Source organism: Rhinopithecus roxellana, chromosome 2 (assembly GCF_007565055.1).
Source record: "Rhinopithecus roxellana isolate Shanxi Qingling chromosome 2, ASM756505v1, whole genome shotgun sequence".
NCBI classification, from domain to species: Eukaryota; Metazoa; Chordata; class Mammalia; order Primates; family Cercopithecidae; genus Rhinopithecus; species Rhinopithecus roxellana.
In genome coordinates, this window is record NC_044550.1 from 89,431,817 (window position 1) to 89,445,508 (window position 13,692).

A 13,692-nucleotide genomic window follows, 5' to 3' on the forward strand; every position below is an offset into this window, starting at 1 on the left:
CTCCCACCTCAGCCTCCTTAGTAGCTGGGACTGCAGACGTGTGTCATTACACCCGACTAATTTTTGTATTTCTTGTAGAGACAGGGTTTTGCCATGTTGCCCAGGCTAGTCTGAAACCCCTGGACTCAAGCTGTCCTCCCACCTCAACCTCCCAAAGTGCTGGGATTACAGGCATGAGCCACCATGCCTGATTTGCTTATTAAATTTACTTACTATACTTTAGGCACTATTTGAGAAGCCACACAGTACATAGAGTTTTTCAGTTGATAAAGTTATATAACCAGTGTATCCATAAATGATAACTTAGAATAGATGGAACTTCACAGTTTTGAGTCACTATCCATTGTTTATATATCAAGACAAGCTTTAGTGCGGTTTTTTGATGTCCTCTTGATATAAGTTGTAATGAATATCTTTTTCTGTTAAAGTTATGTGGAATTACTGTAAATGTTTTCTTTTTCTTTTTTTTTTTTTTTTTTTTTGAGACCATGTCTCGCTCTGTTGCCCAGGCTGGAGTGCAGTGGCCGGATCTCAGCTCACTGCAATCTCCGCCTCCCGGGTTTACACCATTCTCCTGCCTCAGCCTCCCAAGTAGCTGGGACTACAGGTACCCGCCACCTCGCCCGGCTAGTTTTTTGTATTTTTTAGTAGAGACGGGGTTTCACCGTGTTAACCAGGGTGGTCTCCATCTTCTGACCTCGTGATCTGCCTGTCTCGGCCTCCCAAAGTGCTGGGATTACAGGCTTGAGCCACCGCGCCTGGCCAGTGTTTTATTTTTCTTATCTCAAAAGTAATTCATATTTATATTTAAAACTTTAGAAAATGTAGATAAGCAGAAACAAATTTTAATTGTCTATAATCCTACTATGCAATTATAGCTATTGTTAACATTTTCTTTATGCCCTTCCATAGTCTTTATTTTGTGTATGTGTGTGGAATTGGTTCACATTAAAATGAGGAAAATCTTTTGTGCAACATTACCACCGTTGCTGATATTTAAAATGTGTTGAATTATTGACTCGTACATTGTGAGCTTCCAAAACCCTTCAGTGGCTTCCCACCTCATTCAGGGTAAAATCCAAACTCTTTACCATAGCTCCGCACATAATTTCACCCTTGAATGTCTCTCTGCCCCAGTCCCTCTCCTTGTCAGAGCTTGTACTGACCTAGCTATTCCTAAAACATGCTAACGCCACCCCTGCCTTGGGCTTTTGATCTTGGTGTCCTTGTTCCTGAAATGCCTCCTACTCACATGTGCTTCTGCAGGGGTCAGGCTTTCATTTCATTCATATCTTGTACTCAGATGTTACCTGAGCAGGGAGACCTTTCACCCCCTGTATCCTGGATCCTACTTAATTAACTTTCTAATCACTGCTATGTGATGTTCTTATTTTTTTGATGGCCTTCCCCCAACTTCCTACCCACTCCCCAACACAGACACAGAAATGCTAGGATATAAAGTCTATGGAATCAGAGTTTTGAGTACATCCACTCTTCTTCCTAATGAAATCAAGTTTACTTCCATTTTTTTGAAAGACTACAGCACAAATTTCAAGAGAAGTATTTATTCTCAAGTGGTCAGCCTATTCAGTAAATTTTATGAGTCATCAAAATCAAACAATCAAGTAGATGGCTTCTAGACCTAATTTTTCATGTAACCTATGAAGCAGCACTTTTAAAAACAAGTAGTTTTTTGGAAGCCTTATAGTTTCATCATAGAATATTTGTGTATTGAAATTTGGGTAGATATTAGTGCTCTCCAAATTAGAGGGCACTGAACAACCCCATATATTTCATTACTGTCTTTGGTTCATAAGATAATCTAATACTTTGTTGATTTTGTTCTTAAGTTACATAAACAGCACAAGAATTTTTCATAATATATTTAATGATTATATTCCTTTGACTTAGTGATATGCTAGATTTATCTCAACTTTACGCAAAGACAAATATGAAGTATACTTAGCAATGTATTATATATTAATATATGAAAATGTTATATACAAAGTTTGTATGCTTATATACTTTGTGTGCATGTCTATATATTTCATGAAGATGATATAATTAAAATTATTCCTTTGGGAAATAAGTGAGAGCATTAAAAAAAAGAAAACAATTTTCTCGTCTTAATATCACATCTTGGGCCGGGCACGGTGGCTCAAGCCTGTAATCCCAGCACTTTGGGAGGCCGAGACGGGCGGATCACGGGGTCAGGAGATCGAGACCATCCTGGCTAACACGGTGAAACCCCGTCTCTACTAAAAAATACAGAAAACTAGCCGGGAGCGTTGGCGGGCGCCTGTAGTCCCAGCTACTCGGGAGGCTGAGGCAGGAGAATGGCGTGAACCCGGGAGGCGGAGCTTGCAGTGAGCTGAGATCCAGCCACTGCACTCCAGCCTGGGCGACAGAGCGAGACTCCGTCTCAAAAAAAAAAAAAAAAATCACATCTTACGTCATCCCTTGCTATCTAGTTACTGTTTATCACATCGGTTTCTTTTCATCTTTGCTGGATGCAGTACTTATCAGAACTTGACAGTTTCTTGTTTGTTATTTAATTATTTGTCCCCACCCACTGGTTGTAAGATGCATGACAGCATGGGCTTTATTTTACTCGTTGCTATATTTAGCAAACTCAGAACAGTGTCTGGCCTACTGGTTTTCAATAAATGTTGTTTGACTAGTTAATTGAAAAGTAAATGAACTGTCATGTTTATTTTGTCCAAACTGCACACAATCCCATGAAATAAGTCACATGTTATCAGAGTCCTGACTACTTCTTCATAAGGAATTTAGAATTTCACTGTGGAAGATTTTTCAGTCATAGGTCGCAAAAATGATCCTAGTATTTGTTTAGGGTGATGCTAGCTATTGTACCAAACAAAACAAAATATAATGGTTCAAACACAATAGATTTGTTTTAAAGTCTCTTTTTCATAAATCTGATGTTGTTCTTGATCAATGGACAAATTCCTTCTAGATAGTAGTTCAGGGGTGCAGGCCTTCTCCATTTTTTGGCTCAGTTGTCTTTAACCTTCAATGCAAAGCTTGCGTTTTCTTCCAATGGAGACTCTCTTTAATGGAAAGGGTAAGATCATGGAGAGTCTCATGTGGAAGGTTGTTATGAGTAAGATACAGAAGTGGCATAATCACTTCTAATTGTTCATACTCTAGTGGTTTGAACTCATTTATATTGGCACTTACGTAACCGGAAGGGAGGCTGGGAAATGTAATCTAGCGATGTACCCAGCAAGAGGGCACTGGTGAATAGCTAGCCAGTCTCAGCCATGCTACTGTGTGTAGATCTAAGTTCATTTGCATTTAGGTGTAAGATAGCTTTATAACTTTTGAAGAGTTAAAAATTAATTATGGATTAATGTTTTTAATTCTGTGTAAGGCCTCCTTCCCAAACCCAACCTTTTTTTTCACAAATAAGGCAGCTTAGAATCCTCCATGGATCCCATAGGAATCTTTTTTCTTTGATTTTAAACACTCATTTCCCAAACTCCATACCCCACTGAGCATTTCTTCAGCTGGGATAACTAAGTGCAGTCTCTTTGGAGCTCATCAAAGTTGTAGTCTAATTGGTTGTAGAAACCATCTTCTGATAGTACCAGCAGCTGCCACCCTCTCCAGGGATTGCTGCTTCCATAGCACCAGTCCCACTAGGTTCCGGAAAACAGGAGACCGAGAACTCAAGTTTTAGTAATTGTAGAATATTACCAATATTTCTATATTAATTAGTGTTACAGTCTAGGTGGTATGATTGCATGATATGCTTATAGTTCTTAAACATAGATTTTGGAGTCTGTTACTGAGGGTTTTGGACGAGCCACTTAAGCTCTGTGAACTTCCGTTTCTTATCTCCTTCCTTCCATCCGTCCGTCCGTCCATCCTTCCATCCTTCCATCCTTTCGTCTCACTGTGTCACCCAGGCTGGAGTGCATTGGTATGGTCTTGGCCCACTACAAACTCTGCCTCCTGGGTTCAAGCTGTTCTCATGCCTCAGCCTCCCAAGTAGCTGGGAGGTGTATGCCACCATGCCTGGCTAATTTTTGTATTTTTAGTAGAGACGGGGTTTCACCATGTTCATCAGACTGGTCTGAAACGCCTGACCTCAGGTGATCCAGCTGCCTCGCCGTCCCAAAGTGCTGGGATTACAGGCGTGAGCCATCGCATCCAGCCTGAGCTTTCATTTCTTCGGCAATGAAGTGCAACATCTGGGCTCTTCATAGGTATTAGAACCAAGAGACAATGTATGCAACATTCTGTGCATTGCCCGTTACACAGTACATGCCCCCTCACCCCAAAGCAATCACAGTAATTATTATTAACATTAAGAGAAAATATACAAGGGAGTTTGGAATTTAAAATAGGTGAAATACTACCCAGAACATGACTTTTAAATCACCCAACTCAGTGCCAACAGTTGCCGTGTTTTTCATTGAAAGTTCTTGGACTGGTAACCTAGAGAATTTTTTGGAATCTCCCAGAGGGATTCATGCTTTTCAAATGAGTGGTTGTTGATGGTTGAAAATGAATTGAAAAGGAAAGGGAATTATATGCAGAGTGCATGCCTGTGTATGTGCATTTGTGTGTGTGGGTATGTGTATTTGAAGTGAGAATAGTGTGGCTGTCACTTGAAATCCATCATAAAATTGTTTATTAACAGACAACAGGACATTTCATTTGGCCATATATACATTAATCAACTACCTTCGTGCTTCTATGGAAACCTGTATAAACGGTTGGATTGTACTGTTTGAGGTCTCAAATAAATATTTCCATTTTGAAAAAAGACAATTATCTTTTCAATGACACTTTCAATGGTTCTAATAATAATTCTGCTATTATTCTTGATGCCAGATATCTCAGATATCTTTCCTAAAGTGATAGAATTCGTTGACTAGCTAGCATAAGTGAGAGAGAGAGAGAGAACGCGCGCAAGAGAGCGTGTGCACACACATAGTATTTTTTCTGACCTTCAAATGTTGGGGAAATTATATATAAGACAAGGTTTTGCTTCCACCAAAATCAACTATCAGAAAATAAGTCACCTTAATCTTCTGTATAATGAAGTTCTCTCTCAATTTAGTTTATTGTTTTTAAACAAGAATATATTTTTTCCATAAGGAAAATAAATCAGAAATGACCCCAAGCGATCTTAGCTTGGAATGTTTGTAAGAGTCACATGATGGCAATGGTATAAGGGACTTAAAGAAGTTTTACATAGATTTAATAATGAGACCTGAAAATATGATCTCAAAATTGCAATTACTGGATATTACCATGAACATTGTAAATATCAACTTATGAAGCAAAAAGTAAATGATTGTCGTTGTAAAGAACTTGCAAGAAAAATGAAAAATCAGCTTCACGAATGTTGTACAGCACTATGTCATGTATAGACACGTCACTACCTTAAACAAATTAGAAGGAATGTAAACTCAACTGGATGACTCAAACAGTGAGTCAGCTTTGCAAATGTCAAAGTCCTTGATGTTGGAGATGCAGATGTAAAGTTTCGTGAGTTGGCCGGGCGCGGTGGCTCAAGCCTGTAATCCCAGCGCTTTGGGAGGCCGAGACGGGCGGATCACGAGGTCAGAAGATCGAGACCATCCTGGCTAACATGGTGAAACCCCGTCTCTACTAAAAAATACAAAAAAAAAACTAGCCGGGCGAGGTGGCGGGCGCCTGTAGTCCCAGCTACTCAGGGAGGCTGAGGCAGGAGAATGGCGTAAACCCGGGAGGCGGAGCTTGCAGTGAGCTGAGATCCGGCCACTGCACTCCAGCCCGGGCGACAGAGCGAGACTCCGTCTCAAAAAAAAAAAAAAAAAAAAAGTAAAGTTTCGTGAGAGCAAGAAATTATTTACAATTAATATTTTATTTTCCATGTGATTTTGAAATTTGTATTACACTGGTAAGTTGATATAAATAGCCATTTAATTGTTTCATCGATATCCATGAGAATTTTCAGGTTAGTTAGTAAATTAATAAATATATTTAAGTTTAACGCTTAAGTGTGTGCTCCCTAGCCATTCGTCTGGGGCTGCCATCTGTTTCCATCACCTTTTTGCTGTGTGATCTTGATGCAAATCACTTTTCTGCATCTGAGGTTTCCTCCTACATAAAATAGTCCTACTAATACCTACTTTGTAAGAGTGTTGTTAAAAATTAGGTGAGCTAATATATGCAAGTACTTAGAGTAGGGCCTGGCACATAGTAACTGGTGTACAGGTGATCTAATTTTGTTATCTTTGGGAAAATGGGGCAAAGCCTCACATTTTGAAATACATGATACTTAGATCATGCAGTTTCTCATCACCCTGAAGTATTCCTCTCTCCCATTTTGAAGTGAAGTTCATACAGGTTTCCTTTCTACTCAGTGCTTTCTTTCAACATTCAATGGAAAAACCCTTCTAAAACTATTTGCTTTGAAACATTAGTCACCTTGTGACAGACAGTCTCTTTTCAACCAGTTCACTAATTCTGATTATTTATTTTCCTCATCAGGGTGCCAAGTGTGTTTAAAGTGTCCCCATTTCATACATGTAAGAATTAATTCCTTTCTGCCTTGGGAGAGGGCTAGGGTACCATATTTCAGTAGCTAATTCCACCACATAAAGATATATATTTGGACAGCAAGCCATGTGAAATATTCATTGTATAAGCCACATCTTATCAAGCCCTCTCTGTTACAACTCTCTCTAAAACATTATCATAATATAGGAAAGTAGCAAGGAACTTTTGAAATACATCCCCTCCCCCACCCCCCAAAAAACACACAACACAGTGGTGTTTCTGTTCAGACTGTCCTCTGAGAGGCGGTGTGCTCCGTATGGCAGGAGCAAAGTTTTATGGTTTCACCATACTTAGTTTGTAGCGTATGTCTGTGCCAAATACATACTATTTTCGAGGCTTTTGCAGTCAAATATAAGGCAATACATATAAAAGCACAAAGCTACCCAAGTTGTTACCACTTTGAGAGAATTCTAAACTACAGAAATTTGAATATTTATAAAAGAGAGTAATTGAGCTATAAGCATATCATGACAATGAGGTTATGTAGTTTGCAAAATTTATTATGGTATTCTAAGCAGTGAGTTCCTCTCCATATAAATACATGATTTATTTAAAAGGTAATACGTAGACTTTTGGGGAAATACGTAGTAAGTGAACTACCATAATGGTAGTTTTAGGTATGACCCTGTCAAAACAAGTCATTTCTTTGGTTGACAAGTCTTTGTTCCCACGGAATTTGAAAAATTATCTGGCCTAAGGTGGTGAAGGATGTTGAATGGAAAAATGACAGAAGAAATGAGAAGGAATAGAGAGGCGTATGTAAGGTAGATTATTTGGATGATAGTGATTATTTCATTTGATCACTCTCTTATGTTACAGTCATTTCATAGAAGAAACTGAGGTACACAGAAGTTACGTGCCCAGGTTCGCTTGACTTAGGAGGTAATTGAACAGAAGATAAATCCGTATATGGCTAACATGAGGCTTCTGTCTTCTGAGCCTGGTAGGAAGCTGGAAGAATGTTAAGTTCTTACAAATTGTTAATTTTGGCAGTTTTCTCCAATAGATAAAAGCAAATACATTTTTGCAGAACTATTCTTATAAAGCATAGTTATATCAACACCTTAAAAACTCTACCTGTAGTTTAATCAGAAAAACATTAGGCCTTATCAGTTTATTAAGTTATTAACTCATGACAGATTTAGAAAACTTTTGTTTCCTGACATTATATACATTTATTAGCAAAATAAATTGTATATTTTACAAAAATCTTTCTCTTTGCTTTGTGGAATACTGATAGATGAAGCCTTTGAGGATGGGTGTTGTATCTAGGGTGTATATAAAGGGATTATGAGAGGAGTCAAAATTACTATGGTAAATAATATTTAAAAGTCTAAATGTTTACTTTTTCTGGTGTTCTTAAAGAGATAGGATTTAAAGAAATAAAAGTTGATCAGATTATAAACTGGTCTTTAAAATTAGCTACTAAAAAATTTCCTGCCTCATCAAGCTACATGTAGAAACAAGTCAAAGAGTGTCAGAACTAGTAGTACCTGAAAAGATTAGTAGCAGAAAGGGAAAAAAAAAAAAAAAAAACCAATGTGGGTGTGTATGTGTGTGCATGCCTAGAGAAAGAGAAACTATATGAATGGCTTTTAAAACAACTTGAGCTCCAGAGGGAGTGAAAGATAGTGTCTATAGCTGGGTGACTTTGGCCGTGAAAGCCCTTTCTGGGAATAGCTCAATAATCCATTGTCATCTGGGCTTAGATTCCAGCTACAGGAATCATGAAGTTGGAAGGGACCTGCGCCTTGCAGAATCTGGTCTGTGACGATCTATACTTAACACTTCTTTACTCATTTCTGTGGGTCAGGCACTTCTCTAAGTCCTTCACACCCATTTATTTATTCAGTCCTCACAACACAGGCTTTCAATAAATGATGGATGAATGCTGAACGAAAATATACTATGCTTTATTTTTTACGAATACCTCAGAGAAAAATAGAAAATATGTCTAGGAATATACTGACTCCACCTTGTAGAGATTAAAAACATGAACATAAAGACTCAAAACTCTAACAATGATATGGGGAGAGCAGTGTTCATTTGGGTAAATTCTGAGTGATGCATCTTAATATAAATATACTTTAGTCACTAAGTGTGATGTTTAATTTACTTTAAGTAGTTTTATTCAAGGTAAGATGCCCGGGAAGATTGACTAGATTCCAGTGATCATCACCCAAACGTTGTGCATTCTGTTGTAACTGTTACTTAAAGTGGTTCCAAGATTAGTTTGGAAAATTATCAATTAAATATATTTCAGTCAATAGACAGTATTTTTTTGTTTTTAACTGTTGGATTTCTCAGCAGTCCTAAGATGATGATGATAGGTATCTTGGAGCATGAAACTCTCTTTCACATATATTTTTAAAAAAGGAGAATAAGCCTCTGTTGATAATAAAATTCCACAAAATTCATCCCCAAAACTTGGGGATCTAGTACCACAGATGCTGGGCTATATCAATAATTATATCAGTAATTAATTCAGGATGGAGAGGAAGAAGAAGGGCAGCCACCCTTGTTTGTACTGCACTGTCACCAACTTTAGGTATTTTACCAATTTAACTTTTTTTTTTTTTTTACTTATTACTTATTTACTTATGAGTATTTACTTATTGGTATCAGAGACTTTGAGGCATCCATACTCATTATCTTTATGTTCAAGATAGAGTTCATTTATTAGCTAGTAATTTTATAAATGCCAACAATTAGATTAATCAGTGATTATCAAATTCCTATTTATATATTATAGAGACTTAAATAATGTGTAGAATTTACTTTTTCAAAGCTAATTATGGTAGCATCTGTTTGTCCTACATAATAAAACAAAAAAAAATTATTAAACAAATGATACCAAGGTTTTATGAAACTGTGATTAATTTTAGATTTATGCTTATATAAAGTATTACTTCCTGTGTGCCAGGCACTTCTCTAAGTCCTTCATACCCATTTATTTATTCAGTCCTCACAATACAGGCTTTCAATAAATGATGGATGAATGCTGGATGAAAATGTAGTATCCTTTATTATAATACTTACATAAAGTGTTAAAAGTATAAAGTAATACTTATATAAAGTAAAATTAATATCTGATTTAAATATATAATTAATATAATCTAAGTCTGATTTAAGAACCTGATTTAAATATTACCCTTGTTTTTTATGTATTTAGCAGTGTTTGTGTTTAAACTGTGATTCAACCATTTTCCTAACAGTAGTTTATTAAAATTGTGATTGATAGGTGGTGTTTTTTAGGACTATAGGTTGCTTGTTCCAGGAACAAAAAATTAAGCAGTAATATATTTATATAATCAAATATTAAAATAAATATTTAAGTGATAAAAATGAAAAATATAGGTGAAAAGATTCCTTGGAATTGTGTTCTTAATGAATTGTTGGAAAATACATTGGTATTAAAAATACATAAAATGTGTTACTTTCTCATTTAATTAATTTAATTATTGATTTTATTCAGGTAATTACTGTATATTTCTAGCTTTATAAAATTTTTCTATTTTTTGAACAGAATTTCTGTTATAAATGGTGACTGCAGTTGCAAGATAATTCACAACCTCAATTTAATCTGTAATTTAATTAAATAGCATACTGATACATAGTAATTTAAATTGGCACTGGGTCAAGCTTAGAAAAAGTTTAGAATAAGTGATGCTTGCTGTCATGTTGTGCCTTTCTTGTATATATTTCTCAGATCTCTGTTGCCCTGATGCCCTTGGGTTTAAATGTGGGCATCTGCCCTTGTGTCTGCCTCCTGACTCTTAACCCCTACATGGTTTATTTCCCTCCTAGAAACTCCATTTTTCCTAGGCATGGGCTCAGGCCTCTATTCCATTAGAGTGTCATGGCAGAGCCAAATCAGGGCATTTCAGTTTCTTTCCTTATGGGAACACCTTTTGTAACATCTCTCATTCCATAACTTGACTGATGTGTATTGTCAATAAAATTTAATAATAATGCCAGATGTGGTGACTCATGCCTGTAATCCCAGCACTTTAGGAGGTCGAGGCAGGTGGATCACTTGAGGCCAGCAGTTTGAGACCAGTTTGGCCAACATAGTGAAAAGCCTGTCTCTGCTTAAAAAAATAAAATAAATAAATAAATAAATAGCCGGGGTGGTGGCCACCTGTAATCCCAGCTCTTTGGGAGGCTGAGGCAGGAGAATCGCTTAAATCCAGGAGGTGGAAGTTGCAGTGAGCTGAGATTGTGCCACCACACCCCACCCGGGGTGACAGAGCAAGATTCTGTCTCAAAAAAAAAAAAAAAAAAAAATTAATAATAGTATTGTTATCCTAATTGGTGGGAAAAGATTTTAAGGTTTTTTTGAACATGGCATCTATTCTTACATATCTCATATTAAAAGGTATTTAATTAATGCTAATTTATATATGCATTTAGTTTAATATATCATTATTTCATGCTATTCTGCAAAGAACACAGATAGTGGGGAGAAAGAGATAAAAACAATGTTTGCAGTGGCTCACACCTGTAATCCCAGCCCTCTGAGGAGGGAGGATTGCTTAAGGCCAGAAGTTTGAGACCTACCTGGGCAACATAGGGAGACCCCTTTATTACCTGCAAAAAATTTTAAAATTAGCTGGGCATGGTGGCATGTGCCTGTGGTTCCAACTACTCAGGAGGCTGAGGTGGAAGGATCACTTCAGCCCAGGAGTTTAAGGCTACAGTGAGCTATGATTGTGTCTCTGCATTCCAGCCTGGACAGTTGAGGAAGTCCGTGTCTTTAAAATAAAAATAAAAATAAAAAACATTTATTTCCTGTTGTTTGTAACACCTGTCACACAGTGAATTTGGAGGTAGTAGAGGTTTGGAGTTAGGAATGTCTTACTTATCTTGATATTCTCTGCCCCTAGCAGAGTGTATGACACAGCAGATATTCAATAAGTATTTATTAAATATAATTGAATTTTTAAAAGCAAAAATATTTCTCTTTTGACAGTCTTATGGTTCTGGGCCTAACATTTCCATGTAATTCTGATATTTGTGACTGTAAGTAGGCACAGATGAATAGATTGTGGTATCTAAAAGCTGGATAAATGTCTCTTCTGTTAGGTTTGGGGCTCTTACAGCTCCTAGTGCTCTCCATACAGTGAATTCTTAGTCAGGGAAGATGACCAGATGATGGATTCTGAAGAGAAGAGAGTTCTGTGAGACCTGAATAAATAAAGTGTAAAAATTCATTAGATTGTTTTATCTTCATTTGACACATTAATTTAAAAAAAAAAATACACTATGTGGCACGTCAACCTGAGTCATGTCTGCAAAAGATAATCAATAGAAATCAGTTTATTGTTCTCTAATTACATGTATTGATTGATGCCTTTTAACATCTCTAAGCCATAAGAGTAATGTTTCCCCAGTTGCCTTCTGCAGTAAGTGACTGAATTAAATGGAAGCGTAGCTAAGACAGTGAAGGGTATCTATCCTGCCTATTATTTATTTTAATATCTGATCACCATCATTTAGCTACATGTAAAATTAGAGTCATTAATATATATCTGTAAACTTGTATCTTGGAATTGTTCCTGAAGAAGTCCTGCAAATATTTCATTATTCTACATTATGAATGAAACATATAAATTCTGAATTTAGAAGTATTTGCCTATCCCTTACAGATAAGTTGTTATTCTCCTAATTATTATATATTTTACAACATCTTCAATTACCAGCTTCTTTATAAACACTGTTAGTAAGATAGGTTTGCGATTATTTCACTTCTCCAAGCTCCCTCAACAAATAGATTTTTCTCCATTTATTTGGCATCTAATTATATGCCCCTATGAAGTTTATGTTTAAATCTTTCCTTTGTATGCCTCGTATCCCATAAAGTTATTATTTCTAAACAGATTGTATGTAAATATTGTTAAATATAATTCACTTAAGGTAGAGGGAATGTAATCTATTCAGAGAGTAGGTCTGAATTATTATGGGATATAAATACATTTTGCCTACTTGGAGCTCTGAAGTATCAAAATCCATTGAGCATTGTCGTAAATCCGAACTGTCTCCCTTGTGAGGCCTACTCTAAACTATGCCCTAACATTTTGGAGGGGGAGAGGGAATGAGCCTCAAAAGGTAGATGGGAGTATTACTAAGGTTAACATTTATTTAAGTTTTAACAGTTAGTCCTTATATTTATAACTATTCACCAACTAAACAGGATCAACATGCAGGAAAAAGGGAGTGTTATCAGTATTTCATGATGCTAGTTAACACGTATTTTGCAATGCTGTTTAATAGCTCAGTAGTATAATGTGTGATATTATAGATAAATATAATGTCTTTTTTTATTCAAAAGAATTAGTAATAACTGGTAAGACTGTAAGATTCTTCAGAACCTTACATCTGTTTTCTTAGATTCTCACATGACTAGGGCATAATAAGAGAAAAGGGGCTCAGTAAATATTTGTCAAATAAGCTATTGTATGAGTGGGTTTTTTAAAATGCATTTTCTCTGGTATATAAGGGATGCAGAACACATAAGAGATGCTTAGTGAATGTGTTTATTTTAATAGAGACATTTTATTTAAACATGAACATGTAGAAAGTTGATATTTATGTATATGAGTATAGATAGGTAAGTGTTGTCAATAACTTTTTCAATTCTAAGATCTTTGATGGCATTCTTCTCTCTTTGTAGAGCCTAGTACAGTTGCTTATATGGCAGTGTACTTCATCAATTCTAAGATGCTCTCTTTTTTCTTAACCTTTAAACATCATTTGGGTATAAAAGAAGCTTAAATGTGTTTTCTTGTTTAAACTGCTTTTTGCCACAAAGTTACATTTGTGATGGCTAATAAATAGTAGTAGCCTAATTTGCTCATTGATGTGTTATTGGAAAATTTTAGCTAACTAAATTAAACACCCAAGTTTATCTTAATCACCAGACCCACCTATTTAAAGCATTGAATTTAGTGTTATTTAAGGCTTACTGTGTGCTCATACAGTTTAAAAATTATTATGTGATTTTTGGTAAATAAGACAATATTTAGTAATTTGTGAATGTGGAAAATGAATACCATTTTTAGTTCAATGGTATAGAATAAAATATGATATTTTAATTTTAAAATGTCTTCTTGG

The 13,692-nt window shown here is 36.1% G+C and overlaps 1 protein-coding gene across 1 annotated transcript in view; it reads left to right on the forward strand.

The window, feature by feature from the left end:
• The window catches only part of RAPGEF2 (Rap guanine nucleotide exchange factor 2), a 269,038-nt gene that overhangs the window by 198,447 nt on the left and 56,899 nt on the right, over positions 1 to 13,692 (forward strand).